Raw genomic sequence first — 15,819 nt, 5'->3', positions numbered from 1 at the left:
GCTTTCTTTGGCTGCCTTCCTAGTACATAATGGGTATCCAAAGGGTATACTGAATGAATGAATGAATTTTTTTTTTTAATTCTGGAAGAATGTATTGCTAAGTATTTCCATTAGAGGACCTTAATCAATAATTCATGAAGAAATGTCAAAACTCAGTAATTAGAACAACAAATCAAATGAATAGAAATTTCAATAACAGTATATGGCTGGAAATTAACACATGGAAGACCACTCAGCATCATGTCATTAGGGAAATGCAAATTAAAATCACTTGATACCACTATACACCTATGATGTCACAAAAATTAGAAACCCTGCACATACCAAGTGTTGGTAAGAATGGAAAGAATGGGAACTTGGGTTCTGGTGTTTCTGGCAAGACTGTAAAAGGATACTACCGCTTTAAAAAGTTTGACCCCACATAAGTTAAACATTCACCTACTCTACAACACAGGAGTTGTGGTGCTAGATATTAACTCAAGGAACTCAAGTGAAGGAAGAACCACATCCTGACAATTCTATTTTTATATTTTTTGAACCCATCCTTTTTCCATTTTTCTGCCACTTCATGTCTTTGAAAATTCATTCATTCATTCAGTATACTCTTTGGATACCCATTATGTACTAGGAAGGCAGCCAAAGAAAGCTAAAAAATATAAGATTAAGGAAAGTATATGGAAGGAAATGATAAACGCAGAAACAAATTAACTGGCAAGATCAAAAGTTAGTCTAAGAGGGTTTTTTATTTATTTTTTATTTATTTATTTTTTTTTGCGGTACGCGGGCCTCTCACTGCTGTGGCCTCTCCTGCTGCGGAGCACAGGCTCCGGACGCACAGGATCAGTGGCCATGGCTCACGGGCCCAGCCGCTCCGCGGCATGTGGGATCTTCCCGGACCAGGGCATGAACCCGTGTCCCCTCCATCGGCAGGTGGACTCTCAACCACTGCGCCACCAGGGAAGCCCCCTAAGAGGGTTTTTTAAATAATGAAAAAGATATATACCTGGAAAATCTAATTAATAAAAGACAATAAATGAATAAAGGGAACAGTTAGGATTTTAAAACTATAAGATGTTACCCACTATCTATCTGAAATTCAATGATAAAAAGAATTTTCTGGAAAATTGAGTGACTGTAATTCACTCAAGAAATAAAATACCGGAACTGGCTAAAAATCAAGAAATGAAATTTAAAAGCTACTGAGGATGTATCTCTAACAAGGCTCTGGGTTCATATTGTTTACTGGGTGAACTCTTGTTATTAAAGGATTCAGTGAGTCCTTTCATCATCATAGGCTGAACAGGTTTTTGTAAAAAAAGAAGGAATGGAAAACTCAATTTAAAAAAATGTTTCTAGGGAATCCCCTGGCGGTCCAGTGGCTAAGAAACTGCCGAGGGCCCGGGTTTGTTTGATCGCTGGTCAGGGAACTAAGATCCCGTAAGCTGCCTCATGCGGCCAAAAAAAAAAAAAAAAAAGTTTCTAGTTGAGCTTTATTACCAAAATCTAACAAAGATAGGTTTTTTTCTCTTAATCTGGTTTATGAATATAGATGAAAAGAATTCTCTAAAATTAGATATACAATCCTAATAAAATCTTTTAGGAAGCTAAGAAAAAGATGCTTCCTTAACATGATAAAGTACTATATATATAGTAATATAGTAATATATATATATATTAAGTCCAGGGACCACATTGTCATTTCAGTAAATACAGCAGGGTGTTCCCACCAAAGCAGTGGTCATGCTGTGCTGCTGGCCATTCAGAATGAGATGTGAATCTGAATGGTGACTGATGGTGCAGGGAAAGCGCCCTTCAGTCACCTGACAAGTTTCTTGAACAGCTGAAGTCTTGGGTGAAGCAGAGCCAGTGAGAGGCAGTGTGCCCTGGCGGTTAGGGGAAAGAGACCTGTAGCAGGCAGTGTGACCTGCCGCTCCGGCCTCTTACCTCTTCTACAAAGGGAGCAGAATAGTAACACCCCTTATTAGGGGGATTGTGAGGATTACAGGAGGCAAAGCCAGACTTGCCATGAGCACAGGTGTTAGTGGTTGTTAACTGATGTTCGTGTTTTTGTTGTAGATGTTTGGGTTCCACTGGTGGTCAGGATCTTAGCACACTTCGTTTCAGAACCCTCTATCTCGATGATTTGGGGTTAGAATGGAGATCTTTCAACAACATGGACCCCAGGAAATAGGCTGATAGCTCTGCAAGCCCAAATCTGCCACGTCCCAGTGTTGTGTCCCTGTGCTGGCTGGTCCTCCCTCCTCCCCAAGCCCTGCACCCTCACCTCCTTGCCTCTCCCTTCCCCCGCTTCCCCCTGTGCCTCCCTCGTCTCTCAGCCCCTCCGTACTTCCCTGCTCTATGGCGGCAGCCTCTCCTGCAGTCAGTGCAGCCTCCCACTGCCTCCCAAGTCCTCTTCCAATGTTAGTCCTTGTTGCACACTCTCCAGCATCCTCCCCTCCATGAAGTCCAGGTTTGTCAGAGCTTGAGAAATCCCTCAAGCTGTGTGTCACGTGTCCCTCTTCTCCTCACCCCAAGTCTCCAGGCTCCCTGAACCGTTGTTCAGAAAGCACCATGCCCATCTGCCCCGTGTGACCTCTTTGCCTCTGTGCTGTTTGCCTGGGTTTCCTTCCTCCCCTCCTCCGCGTTCTCCTGGCACATGCTCATCCATGAAGCCCTATTGTAACCTCTCGTTGCCGAGGATGATGCTCCCTCTGCACCATTTGGTGCCCCACGTCTTTTTCTGTGCTCCCGCCTCTTGCCTGCAGTATAGTCCTGTGTTCAGTCATCTGCACCCGCTGCCAGAGTGTGAGCTCTTCCAGGGCAGGGGCTGTGCTCTCCTCTCCTGTCTGCGTTGCATGGTGGGGTGCTCAGCACGCAGAACAGTGCCTGTCCTATGGGAGGGAACTAGCGGACGCACAGTCTGGTCCTGCTGTGGGTGGAGGGTGGCGTCTTTGGTTGCCCAGAGCTCCGGGGAGTGGGAGTCGCACTTTGCTGTCTGGGGGCTTACAGCAGTGGCGCGGCATCCTGTCATTGCCACAAGCTGTTCACGAGGGGCTCGGCTCCAGTTGTGTAGCCTCCACCAGGTGAGGCTTGTGCAGGTGGAGCCACAGCACTTGAGCACTTGTTATGTACCAGGTGCTGGGTTAAATGCTTTTGGGGTAGCTCACTGGATCCTCACAGCAACTCTAAGGTCGGTTCTGTTATAACTCTGGTTTTACTCCTAAGGAAACAGCTCTGAGTAACAACATGGTGGACCTGGGTTTATATCCAGATCCCACTCAGAGACTAAGCCAGAAGCTCAGGCATGGCCGCACCTCCAGAGGCTGGGAGGCTGGGAGGCTTGAGGTGGCCGGGTTTAGGTCCCGGGACTGGCTGTGGTTGGACAGCAAAGGGGCTACTATCTGTGCCAGGCTGTTCACACTGTTCTGTAATTTGCTTTTTTCTCTTAATGTATTGTGAATGTCTCTCCATGCTGTGGTGGTTTTAAAATATGTCTACAAATTTTTGGACACTCCTCCCACAAAAGAGAGAGCCCAATTCCCTTACCCTTGAATGTGGGCCTGTCTCAGTGACACACTTCTATCGAATAGAATGTGGCAGAAGTGATGCTGAGTGACATCTGAAGCTGGATTAGAAAAGGCGACGCAGCTTCCATGCAGCTCTGTCTTTCATGGGATGCATGCCTTGGGATCCCTGGGCTTTGCTGAAGCTACCCTGCTGGAGCGTCACGTGGAGGGGCAAGGGCTGGAGCAGAGGAGAGAAAGAAGGAGGGAGAGAGATGCCCAAAGGGTCTTCACTTTCACAGTACAGGTGCCGCCTGGGAGTGAGTGAGCCTTCAGGTGATTCCAGCGCCCAGCCTTCAAGGCAAGTGCCCAATGGAGCAGAGACGAGTTCTCCCTGCCCAGCCCTTGAGGAAAATAAATGCTGCTGTTGTCTAAGCTACAAGCCTGGGAGCGGCTTGTTACTCAGCACTGGCTGCCTGGAATAGTTGTCAATACGGATCATGCCACTCCCTCGCCTTGAATTCCACCTGTGGATGTCAGTTTGTAAAGGGTCATCCAGTATTGTCTTTTATTATACATAACCCTGTGAAAAAAATCCCTGTTCACGCAGACGTTTACACACAGATAACACAGAAGTCACTCTTCTGTTTTCGCAGGTTGTCACCTTCCTCTAGCATGTTTGGGAGGCGAGCGCGTGGTCCTTCACCCACCTGGGTCAGTCTAACACTGTAGCTCCTCAGCGCTCATTTAGCTCCTGGGGCCTCAGGTCACTGTCCCGCTGCTGGTCACCCCTTGGAACTCCTGGACTGCATCTCTGACTTCATAGAGCTTTTGTTCTGTGGGGAGACGGACAATAAATAAGAGAAAAATAACTAAAAACTGGCCCCATTCCTGTGAGTGTGGAGGGAAGGTGGGGGAAGGGTTTCAAGCAACAAAGACAGCGTCTCGGAGGTCAGCCTTAAAGAAACCACAGATGTGGCAACAGATGTATATGTATGACTGATTCACTTTGTTATAAAGCAGAAACTAATAAAAAGAAAAAAAAATCCAAAAAAAAAAAAAAAAAAAAGAAACCACATGCCTGGTTGTGAATTTTGACATGGCTTCCTGGTTGGCTTCTGGGAGAATGGGGGCACCTTGCCTGAGAGCGTGGAGGCATGAAGATGGGCTCTTCTGGTTATAATTTCTTCACTCAATTGTCTGATAACTGCTTTAGGAAAAATTCCTTGAAGTGGAATGTTTGAGATTCAGAGTAGTTTGGATTTTAAAGGCCATTGCTACAGGGAACCAAACTACTCCTCCAGAAAGCTTTGCTCAGTTACATTCCCCCAAGCTGTGCAAGCCAGAGCTTTACAATAGGGCGCCAGGGTGCCAGAGCCCGAGCGAGTTACAGGTGCCAAGAGCATAAACGCTTCCCACTCCTGAGCCTCAGTTGGGCCCAGGGTGCCCTGCTGAGGTGATCACTTCTGTGTGTGCCTTGTGACGAACCATGTGTTCCCAGCCCTGGGCAGCACTAGATGGACCTTGTCATTCTTTTCCATTATCCACCTACCTGACTGAGGGGAATATTATCTCCTTGATGTTGTAGTTTACATCTTTTTAATTACCAGTGAGGATATTTTTCATATGCTGATTATACCATTGCATTTATTCTTTTGTGACTTTCTTGTTCTTGTCCCTTACTCATTTCTCCACTGGGGTCGTTACTTTTTTAATATGAATTGTTAAGTACTACCTAGAAACAACCAGCAGAGGGCAGCAGTGCATCAGGGTGCCAAGGGGATAGTGCTGGAGCCTGAACCTGAACAGTGTATTTTGGACAAAGACACAGCCTGGGCCCTGGGGCCTTGGCATCAATGCACTAGGGGAACTTAGAACAGATAATGTGGTTAATTTCCTCTCCAAATTGAGTTATTTGTCTGAAAGTCTGTAGGTGGGCTAGGGACAAGAAGATGACTTTGAAAGGATAAAACTGTAGGTCCCAGAGTGGTAAATGAATTCTGTCTGATGGTAGACCCAGGTTGTTGCCAGAGTATGGGATGTGTGTGTGCATACAAATGTGCACCCCACCTGCCAGAAAGGTATCTGAATAAATTTCACATATGCCAACCTCTCTCTTTGAGCTGTCTTGTTCTCTGTCTCATTGGGAAATTGAAGCAACTTAATAGGCAGGGCCTGGGTGGTAATGCAGGAATGTGAGGTTTTAGAGAGGAGAGAGCCAGTGAATGCTGCCCCAGCCTTTCACTGTAGGAAGCTAGGTGAGCCTCAGGGAGATGCGAAGCCCCTGAAATCATACGCAGAGTCGTCTATGCACTTACATATCTTATTTTAAAAAACATTTAATTTTGAAATAATTGTAGATTCAGAAGTAGTCTCAAAAATAGAGAGGCTCTGTGTACCTTTCACCCACTTGCCCCCAATTGTAACATTTCACATAACTTTAACCAGGAAGTTGACTTTGATATAATTCAGGCCTTGTTCGGATTCCGTGTGCTCGTGCGTGTGCGTGCACGCATGACATTGTTGAGCTATACGAGCGGCTCTGGATCACCATCTTTTGGACTTTGTGTTCTGTGCCAAAGATGTACCCATGTTTGCTTAAGTCATCATTAGTAGAGTTTTCTGTTACTTGAAGCCTCAGCATTCCTAACCCTAACGTCCAATTACAAGGTGCAGAAAACCTCATGCAAACCGGTTCAATTAAATTAAAAAAGAGGGCTTCCCTGGTGGCGCGGTGGTTGAGAGTCCACCTGCCGATGCAGGGGACACAGGTTCGTGCCCCAGTCTGGGAAGATCCCACATGCTGCGGAGCGGCTGGGCCCGTGAGCCATGGCCGCTGAGCCTGTGCGTCCGGAGCCTGTGCTCCGCAACGGGAGGGGCCACAGCAGTGAGAGGCCCGCGTACCACAAAAAAAAAAAAAAAAAAAAAAAAGTAAAGGAAGGGGAGGAATATTGGTTCATGTAATAAAATCCAGAGGAATGACTGAACCGATGCCAGCGGTTCAGGATGTCATCAGAGAGCTCACTCCTTTTCTCTGTACCGGCCACTGCTCTGCACACCTCTGAGTTCTGGCTTTTGTCTCAGGCTCCCTCCCTCAAGATCCCAACAGTGGCAGTGGCGATTCCAGACCTTTCATCCTCACCCCACATCACACAGAAGAAGAGAGGGAGTGGGGGGATCTCATCATTCCCTATAGAAGTTGTAAGATTCATTCTGATTAGATCAGCCTGGGTCAAGTGCCCATGTCTCAACCAATCGCAGGGCCAAGAGAATGAGATACTTTGGTTGGCTCATGCCTGGACTCCTAAAGCCTCCATGAACACCTGGTGATTGGGATACTTTATTGGTTTAATCTAATCTCAGATGGGAAGTGTCCACGCTGACCACATGGGACAGGGGAAGTGTCCGAAAAGGAATTTGAGGTGATGTTACCAGAGAGAGGGGAAATAGATGTTGGACAGTAACCACAGATGTCCTCCATCTTTGGCATGGAGTCTTGAGTCCCTCCCTGGTCAAATCAGCTATGACCAGGAGGACAGGACCATATAGTAGAGACATGACTACTGGGATGGGTGTGCAGTTCTTGCATCAGGGGGAGTGATTGCTGGACAGGAGGTCTCTACCACAGTAGCAGCTTATGTCTCTAAAACACTGTTCTGCTGCAGATCTCCACACGCTTCAGGATGTTAACCTGGTCACGGCATCTCTAGTCACTCCCACTGGCCTGGTGTAGGTCTGCAGGGGCCCAGTGGGCAGCAGAGGAGATGCTACGGTTGAAGCAGGATCCTGGGTTTCAGCTGCATATGTTCGGTAGGGCTGGGGATGTATTTCGATAGGACCCCCCCCGACCCTACCACACCATGCCCACTGGCTGCCCCTTGTACCCTCCTGCTCTCCAGTACAGAGAGCAGTTTCCTGCTGTACTCCTCCCTACTCACCACCGTGAAGTCCATCCATTCCAAGTGGACACAGAGGTCTTCAGAGAGAGACTCTCCTGGGGCAGGGTGGCTTCTAGCACCCCGAGATACTCAGGTTTATGGAAAGGGTCAGCATTTCTCCAAGCATGCTGTTCATACCATTGTGGTATGCGATGTATTTTAATAGATATGCATCAATTCTTAAACATTCCTTGTTTTAAAAATCTTTTTATTGTGAAATGAAGTAGATACAGAAAACTCTACAAGACAAATGTAGAGCTTAATGAGGTATAATAAGGCAAACACCCCAAATGCTCTTGTAACCCAAGAGGTGGAACGTTGCAGCCCCCCCCGCCCCCACCAGCAGCTCCTCCACATTCCCTGTCCCAGTCCCAGCCCCTCTCTGCCACTGCAGAGTAACCACTACCTGGCGCTTACTGCAGTTACTTCCTTTTGTTTCTTTACAGTTTCATCATCCAAGTGTGCATCCCTAGACTGTGGTTCAGTCTTGCCCCCTTAAAAAAAAACCCCACATATTTTACCTCTTTTAATCCACAGGTTCTTCCTTCATCCCTTTCTTTTCCTTTCGTTTTATTGTTTGATGACTCCAGGCCATTTGACTGCAGTGTTTCCCACAGTCTGGATTTTGCTGGCTGCCCACTCATGGGACCTCTCAGCATGCTCTGCTGCCCCCTGTGTTTGCTGCCCACTGTCAGCTGGATCTAGAGGCTCGACCAGATCCAGCTTCTATCCTTTTGACGAGACTCTATTGTGATGTGTTCCTTCATCAACTGCCTCTCTTTCTGGGTGTTCTTAGCCTTGGAGGTTCAGCCCTTGGATCCATTACTTCACTGGGGGTCCAAAATGGTGACATACATTGTTTTCACTGTGCTGTGATTCACATTTTATTGCCTATTAATTTTGTCACTCCACACAATTTATAACAGGCTTTGAGGAAATATTACTCAGTTAAACAGATGATGGCAACATTGATGAGTCTGTTCCCACGTTTTACGTAAGGTAATGAAAAGAACCACAGCTGCCACTGCTACAAAATGATCATGATATTCTAATTCCATCATTTGTTTTTCATTTATTTGCTGGAATTCTTTATAAACAGATGCTTTCTTTCATCTATCATGAGGTTACCCCATGGTATAGCTCATATAGGAGAAGCAGGATAAATGCTTTCCTCTTCCCCTATTTTTGCCAGTTTGCAAAATAATAGACTGGTTCCTTAGTATCCTCTGGAGGTGACCAGTTCATTTTTTCAATATCATTGTGAACTCATGGAGTTAACTAAATTTGGTGAGTTTTATTAGTTTGTTGTAATTATTACTATGTTCAAAGCTCAAATTGTCCTGTCTCTGGCCAGTGGGAGCATCTGTGGGTGGGCTCCTGTGTTCTTTTGAGACTACCCTAGTCTACACATAGCCTACCTGTGATAGCTTGTGTGCTGTCCTTTATGTCAAGGCGTTCCAGGTCCTTTTGTACACTTTCTCCTCAGACTAGTAGTCAGTCATTTATCCACACAGCCCTGACTTTTAGTGGGAAATGGCATTTCCTGACCACAATGTGTACTCCAGGGATGCTCACTGCTACTGGCTTGGTCATGGTTTCTAGGTTGTTTCAGTGGTCAGAGCTAATAGGTGTAGATAGAATGGTAGATAAAATACCTTGTAAGGTCATACTGTTATTTCCAATTAAATTTCAGGACTATAGATTTTATATTTAATCTTTAAAAAGATTACAGCTGCATCTCCTTTATTCCACACTGAGAATCCTGATTTTTAGGACACAGGGGATGATAGTTAAAATATCCCATAATTATTCATTTGTTTCAGGCAACATTACACACACGACAGGGAATACTAATGCTGCCACCACCAGAATGATAAGTGAAAATAGTTTTAAAGTTCTCACCCCCATTTTTTTTTTTTTTTTTTTTTTTTTTTTTTTTGCGGTACGCGGGCCTCCCACTGTTGTGGCCTCTCCCGTTGCGGAGCGCAGGCTCCGGACGCGCAGGCTCAGTGGCCATGGCTCACGGGCCCAGCCGCTCCGCGGCATGTGGGATCCTCCCGGACCGGGGCACGAACCCGCGTCCCCTGCATCGGCAGGCGGACTCTCAACCACTGCGCCACCAGGGAAGCCCTCACCCCCATTTTTATAGCTTTTCTATATTTACATCAGTCGAGCTTATAGCCCTCTTATACCATATTCTCCTCCATTTTATTTTGTTTTTTATTGAAATATAGTTGATATACAATATTATGTTAGATCAGTTGTACTACATAATGATTTGACATTTGCGTACATTATGAAATGATCACCATGGTAAGTCTAGTAACCATCTGTCCCCATCAAGTTATTACAATATTATTGACCATATTCCTTATGCTATATGTGACATCCCTGTGACTTATTTATTGTTTAACTGGAGGTTTGTACCTCTTAATCCCTGTTGTCTCTTTTTCCCCCACCCACCTCCCTTCTGGCAACCACCTGTTTGTTCTCTGTGTCCGACAGTGTGTTTTTGTTTTGTTTTATCTATTTGTTTTGTTTTGTTGTTTTAGATTCCACATTTATATTTTCTTCCTTTTAAGCCTCATATAGTTTTTGTTCTCCAAGTAATTATGTATATAATGCTCTCCACTAGTTCTTATGCTTTCTTATGCTGAAGTGTTAAGTAATTTTGTCAGTCTGAGGCTTGTTTTCTAGTAAATTCTTCAGGAAGAGTTCATAGGAACAATATTCCCTGAGTTCTTGTACACTGATAACAGTTTGTACCTTTTATACTTGATAGTTTTCCTGGATATAAAGTCAGTTTTCTTTGGCTCACACTTTTGCCCTCTTAGATGGGTCACACTATTTTCTTCTGGTACCAAGCAGTGTTGTTGAAAAGTCTGATGATGATGTAATTTTCGTCCTCTCATAAGTCACTTGTTCCTTTCCCCATCGATGTTTAAAGGATTTTTCCCCTTTAATATCCAGTAAATTTACTAAAATATGTCTTGGTGTTGCTCATTCTGAGTCAGTTTTCTCTGGTATATCATGTACTCTTTTAATACCTGATATGTACATTAATATGTACAGGTTATTAATCTATTGTGTCTCAGCTCCCAAAGCCGTCCTTTACTCTGTGCAGTCATGGAGGTGGACCCTGTACCTATTTTTCCTTTTGAGAGCTGGCCCAATGTTAAACTTTGTCAGTAGAGGGCGCTCTAGGAGCAATGGAGGAGGAAGGGGTTTCCCTTCTTCACTCTAGCGTGCCTCATGCACCAGATTGATGCAGCGCATGCAGCTCTTAGCTCCAGCTGTGCCTGGTGATCAGCAACACAGAGCACCTCCCCCTGGGGAGCTTCCCTTGGCATCCCGTTGGGTGGCTTCAGAGCCTCAGCAAACTTCACCATTCAGTGAGCCACAGCTGTGTCCTCTCCCAAGGTCTTAGTCTCAGCCCTGGGATGAGGGACCTTTTCTTGGCTCCTCTGTCTCAGACCTAGGTGTAGAGGCTTCTGCCTTTATCTGCTATTTTGTATTCTTTAGAGTTCCTTTTACTCTCTACTAGCCATTCCCCCGTTATTCCAGTCTTCTGTTATAGTTAGTAATTCTTCATGTGAAACTTTCCCTATTCAAATTACTTCGTGGTTTCTCTCTCCTAAATGGACCCTGACTAGTACAATGTAGGTATCAAACGGGTTTTTTTTCTTTTTCCTTTTTTTTTTTTTTTTTAATTTCAGGAAAGTTTCCTAGAATTTTAGTTTTTAGTATTTGTTTTGTTCCCTTGTTAGGAATTGCATTTTCAGGACTCCTCTATTTCCGATATTGATCATTTTCTCTTAAATCCCTTTCATGTGTTCTTTTCTTTGGGATTTGAATTTTTTTCTACTTTTCGCATTCTGTTTCTCATGAGGCATCGTTTGATTCCCTCTTGTGTTTCTTCTGATTCTTTATATCTGAGTTTATTTTTCTGATTTGGTATAGTTGGTATAGTTTCGCTCATTGTATTGATGTTATTCTGCTCCTTATTCTCTCTTTTTTTTTTTTTTCTTACAGACACTTTGGATGATATTTGACATTGATACTTTGTATTCCTCGTTTTTTATGTGGAATTAGTTCTTTGGAGCTTTTGGAATGAGGTGGGTTGAGGAAGCTTTCCTAACTTCTCCTTTTGTTATCATACAGTGTTAAAAAAAAAAAAAGTATGGCAGACCATTAGAACTAATAAATAAATCCAGCATGGTTGCAAGATACAAGATCAATACACAAAAATCAATTGTATTTCTATACACTTACAGTGAACAATATGAAAATGAAATTAAGAAAGCAATTTCGGGGGCTTCCTTGGTGGCCCAGTGGTTGGGAGTCCGCCTGCCAATGCAGGGGACACGGGTTCAATCCCTGTTCTGGGAAGATCCCACGTGCCGCGGAGCAACTGGGCCTGTGCACCACAACTGCTGAGCCTTCACTCTGGAGCCCGCGAGCCATGGGTGCTGAGCTCGCGGTGCCGAAGCTGCTGAAGCCTGCGAGCCTGGGGCCCGTGCTTCACAGCAGGAGAGGCCACCGCAATGAGAAGCCCGCGCACTGCAGCGAACAGTGGCCCCTGCTCGCCGCAGCTAGAGAAAGCCCGTGCGCAGCAACCAAGACCCAACACAGCCAAAGATAAATAAAATTAAAACAAACAAAAAACAATTTCATGTACAATAACACCAAATTATTAGGAATTTAGGAATAACTTTGACAACAGAAGTGTAAAACTTATACTCTCAAATATTATTGAAAGAAACTTTAAAATTCCAAATAAATGGAAAGACATTCTATGTTCATGGATCAAAAGATTTAATATTAAAATGCCAATACTCCGCAAATTGATCTGCAGCCTCAGTGTAATCCATGTCAGAATCCCAGCTGGCTTCTTTGCAGGAGTTGACAAACTGATCTTAAAAATTCATATGAAAACTCAAGAACACCAAAACAATCTTGAAAAAGAAGAAAGTTGGAGGACTTCCCAATTTCAAAATGTATTAAAAAGAACAGTGATTAAGAAAGTGTGGTAGTGGCATAAGGACAGAAATATAGATCAATGGAATAGAATTTAGAGTCTATAAATAAACCTCACATTTGGAGTCAATTGATTTTTCACAAGGGTGCCAAGGCAAATCAGTGTCTTTAACAAATGGTGCTGGGACAACTGGAAATTCACATGCAAAAAAATTAAAGTTGTATACCCACATCACACCAAATACAGAATTAGCCCCAAAAGAATCACGGACCTAAATATGAGCTAAAACTATAAAATTTCTAGGAAAAAAACCCATAGGGATAAATTTTCATCACCTTTATTTGGTAATGGCTTAGATGTGACACCAAAAGCATAAGAAACCAAGAAAAAAATGGGTAAATTGGACTTCATCAAAATTAAAAGCTTTTGTGCTTCAAAAGATACCAACAAGAAAAAGACAACCCACTGAATGGGCAAATTTTATACCTGATAAGGGACTATATAAGAACTCTTACAACTCAATAATAAAAAGGCAAATAATCCAATCCAATTCCTGGCACAGAGCTCCTAAAACCCTTGAAATTTCCTGAGTGATAAGGGTAATAGAAACATCTTTTGTCACTAATGAGGTGACTTTCGGCGCACCTCTACGTAGCTCAGGATGGGAGCTGGTTCCCAGAAAGACCACGCCTTGATTAGAAACTTGGAACTTTCAGCTTCACGCGGAACCCTCAGGGAGGAGAGAAGGGCTGGAGACTGAGTTAATCACCAATGGGCACAGTTCTCCTTAAGTATCCCCTAAATGACGGCATTTGGAGAGCTGCTGAGTTAGGTGAACACATCCACATGCTAGGAGGGTGGCACCCCCCATCTCCACAGGGACAGAGGCCCCTGTGCTCAGGACCCGTTGGCATTCTCCTGAGTTCTATGGGTCATTCTATCAAACCATTGAACCTGGGGCAGGTGGGAGCCTCCAACTTTGTAGCCAAGTTGGACAGAATTATAGGTGACCTGGGGACTTGATACTTGTGGCTGGTGTCTGAAGTGGGCCAGTCTTACAGGACTGAGCTCTTAAACCTGTGGAGTCTGATGCTCACTCAAGGTAGTTAGTGCCAGCATAGGATTAAATTGTAGGACACCCAGTTGGTGTTGGAAAGTTGGAAACATGAGATTGGAAAAGACACCATGTGTTTTGTGTCAAAAAAAAACCACTCACGAGAAATGGGCAAAGGATCCAAATAGACATTTCTTCAAAGAAGATATATAAGTGGCCAATAAGCACATGAAAAGATGCCCAACATCTTTTATTGGGGAAATGCAAATGAAAACCACAATTAGATACCACTCCACACCCACAAGAATGGCTATAATCAAAAAGACATAATAACAAGTGTTGGTGAGAACGTGGAGATATTGGAACCCTCACACACTGCTGGTGCAGCCACTCTGGAAAACAATATGGCACTCCTCGAGGAGTTCAACATGGAGTTCTCATTGGACCCAGCAATTCCGCTCTCAGGTGTATACCCAAGAAATAGAAAACTTACGTTCGCACAGAAGTCTGTACACAAATGTTAGCCATTCTCTCTGTTGAGGATGGTGGTGGTCAGGGACGGATCAGACAGAGTCCTGATTGGGTATTCTTTCCAGGCGCTTTTTTTTTTTTTTAAAGTATTTATTTATTTATGGCTGTGTTGGATCTTCGTTTCTGTGCGAGAGCTTTCTCTAGTTGTGGCAAGCGGGGGCCACTCTTCATCGCGGTGCGCGGGCCTCTCACTGTTGTGGCCTCTCTTGTTGTGGAGCACAAGCTCCAGACGCGCAGGCTCAGTAGTTGTGGCACACAGGCCTAGTTGCTCCGCGGCATGTGGGATCTTCCCAGACCAGGGCTCGAACCTGTGTCCCCTGCGTTGGCAGGCAGACTCTCAACCACTGCGCCACCAGGGAAGCCCTCCAGGCGCTTTTTGATACCACTTAGAGGACAATCTTTTCCCCGCTGTCTTCCACATTATTGGGGAATTGGGAAAAGCCTTATTGTAAGCCCCGAGGAATGCTGTCAAACACTAATCTGTAACTAATCTAGCACTATCGCAGGGCCTCTGGGTATGGGACCTGAAATGTGACTTTAACCCCATGAAGACAGTGAGTATGGTCACAGGCATGTGCACTTCTCATTGTTTGGTCCATCATCCCAAAGGGACAGGAGGGTGCTTACCAGTCCTTTTCTGCCATGAGGAGTGAGTCCATGGGTGTCCACATTGGAAGGTAAGTTTTTAGCAAGTTCTCTAACACAAGAATGGCAAACAGTGGGTGGCTGTCCTCTCAGAGAGCTTTCCTCTCAGAGGCATCTGGGAGATTAAACTCCATCCATGATATAGTTCACCAGAGACATTAATCTTCCCTGACATTCTGTGACATAAAAATGCTAACACCCTTTTTCTCATCCATATGTAACCCTAGAAAAAATTAACCTGGCCTCAGCCATAATTTATATGGGCATACAATATCGCACTTATGCTTGAACCCTGTCATTGAAAAACTTCATTATCTTTGTCACTAAATGGCACACTGAAAGTTTGTTATCTGGCACTGAAGCTTTCCTTTTATAGCTCTTTGAAGATGTACGGCCCTCAGTGCAAACAGGAGATTCAGAGTGCTACAAAACAAACCAGCCTAACTTTCACCAAGCGTGTGCTCCCTTCGGGCTTCCCAGGTGGCACAGTGGTTGAGAGTCCGCCTGCCGATGCAGGGGACACGGGTTCATGCCCCGGTCTGGGAAGATCCCACATGCCGTGGAGCGGCTGGGCCCATGAGCCATGGCCGCTGAGCCTGCGCGTCCGGAGCCTGTGCTCCGCAACGGGAGAGGCCACAACAGTGAGAGGCCTGCGTACCGCAAAAAAAAAAAAAAAAAAAAAAAAAAAAGTGCTCCCTTTGTAGCTAAATTCCTTTACAAATAATATGCTTCCACAACAATGATTCTTCTTTTCACCTGTCCCCTGGGGTCTGGTGTTCAGGCCCCCAAGTGGAGGCCTAGGCAGGGCAGAACTTACTTTTGGGCAGTGGGCTTGTGGCTTGTCTGAGGTCTGGAGGTTCCTTTGCAGGACAGGGAAGGGTTGTTTCTTTGGGAACTGGGGCCAGGGTGTGAGCTTGACCCCGCCTTACACTCTGCCCCACCCCCAGTGTGAATGTATGCCCTGCAGTACGGCAACCCCTCTCTCCAGCTTTATCTCTCACAACACTTCAGCCCAAGCGAATATACTCCTGTCATCTGGCTCTTCCTCCTCTGCTAGTCTTCCCTGTCCATGAATCACCTTCCTTCAAGGCCAAGTCCTCCCTGAAAACTTCTCCCCACAACTGAACCTCCACCCAGGGCATCTCTCCTTCTGCACCCCACCATGGGGCC

The sequence above is a fragment of the Mesoplodon mirus genome (genome assembly GCF_964341445.2).
Source record: "Mesoplodon mirus genome assembly, chromosome: 8".
Lineage (NCBI taxonomy): Eukaryota > Metazoa > Chordata > Mammalia > Artiodactyla > Ziphiidae > Mesoplodon > Mesoplodon mirus.
This window is presented reverse-complemented; position numbering follows the sequence as displayed.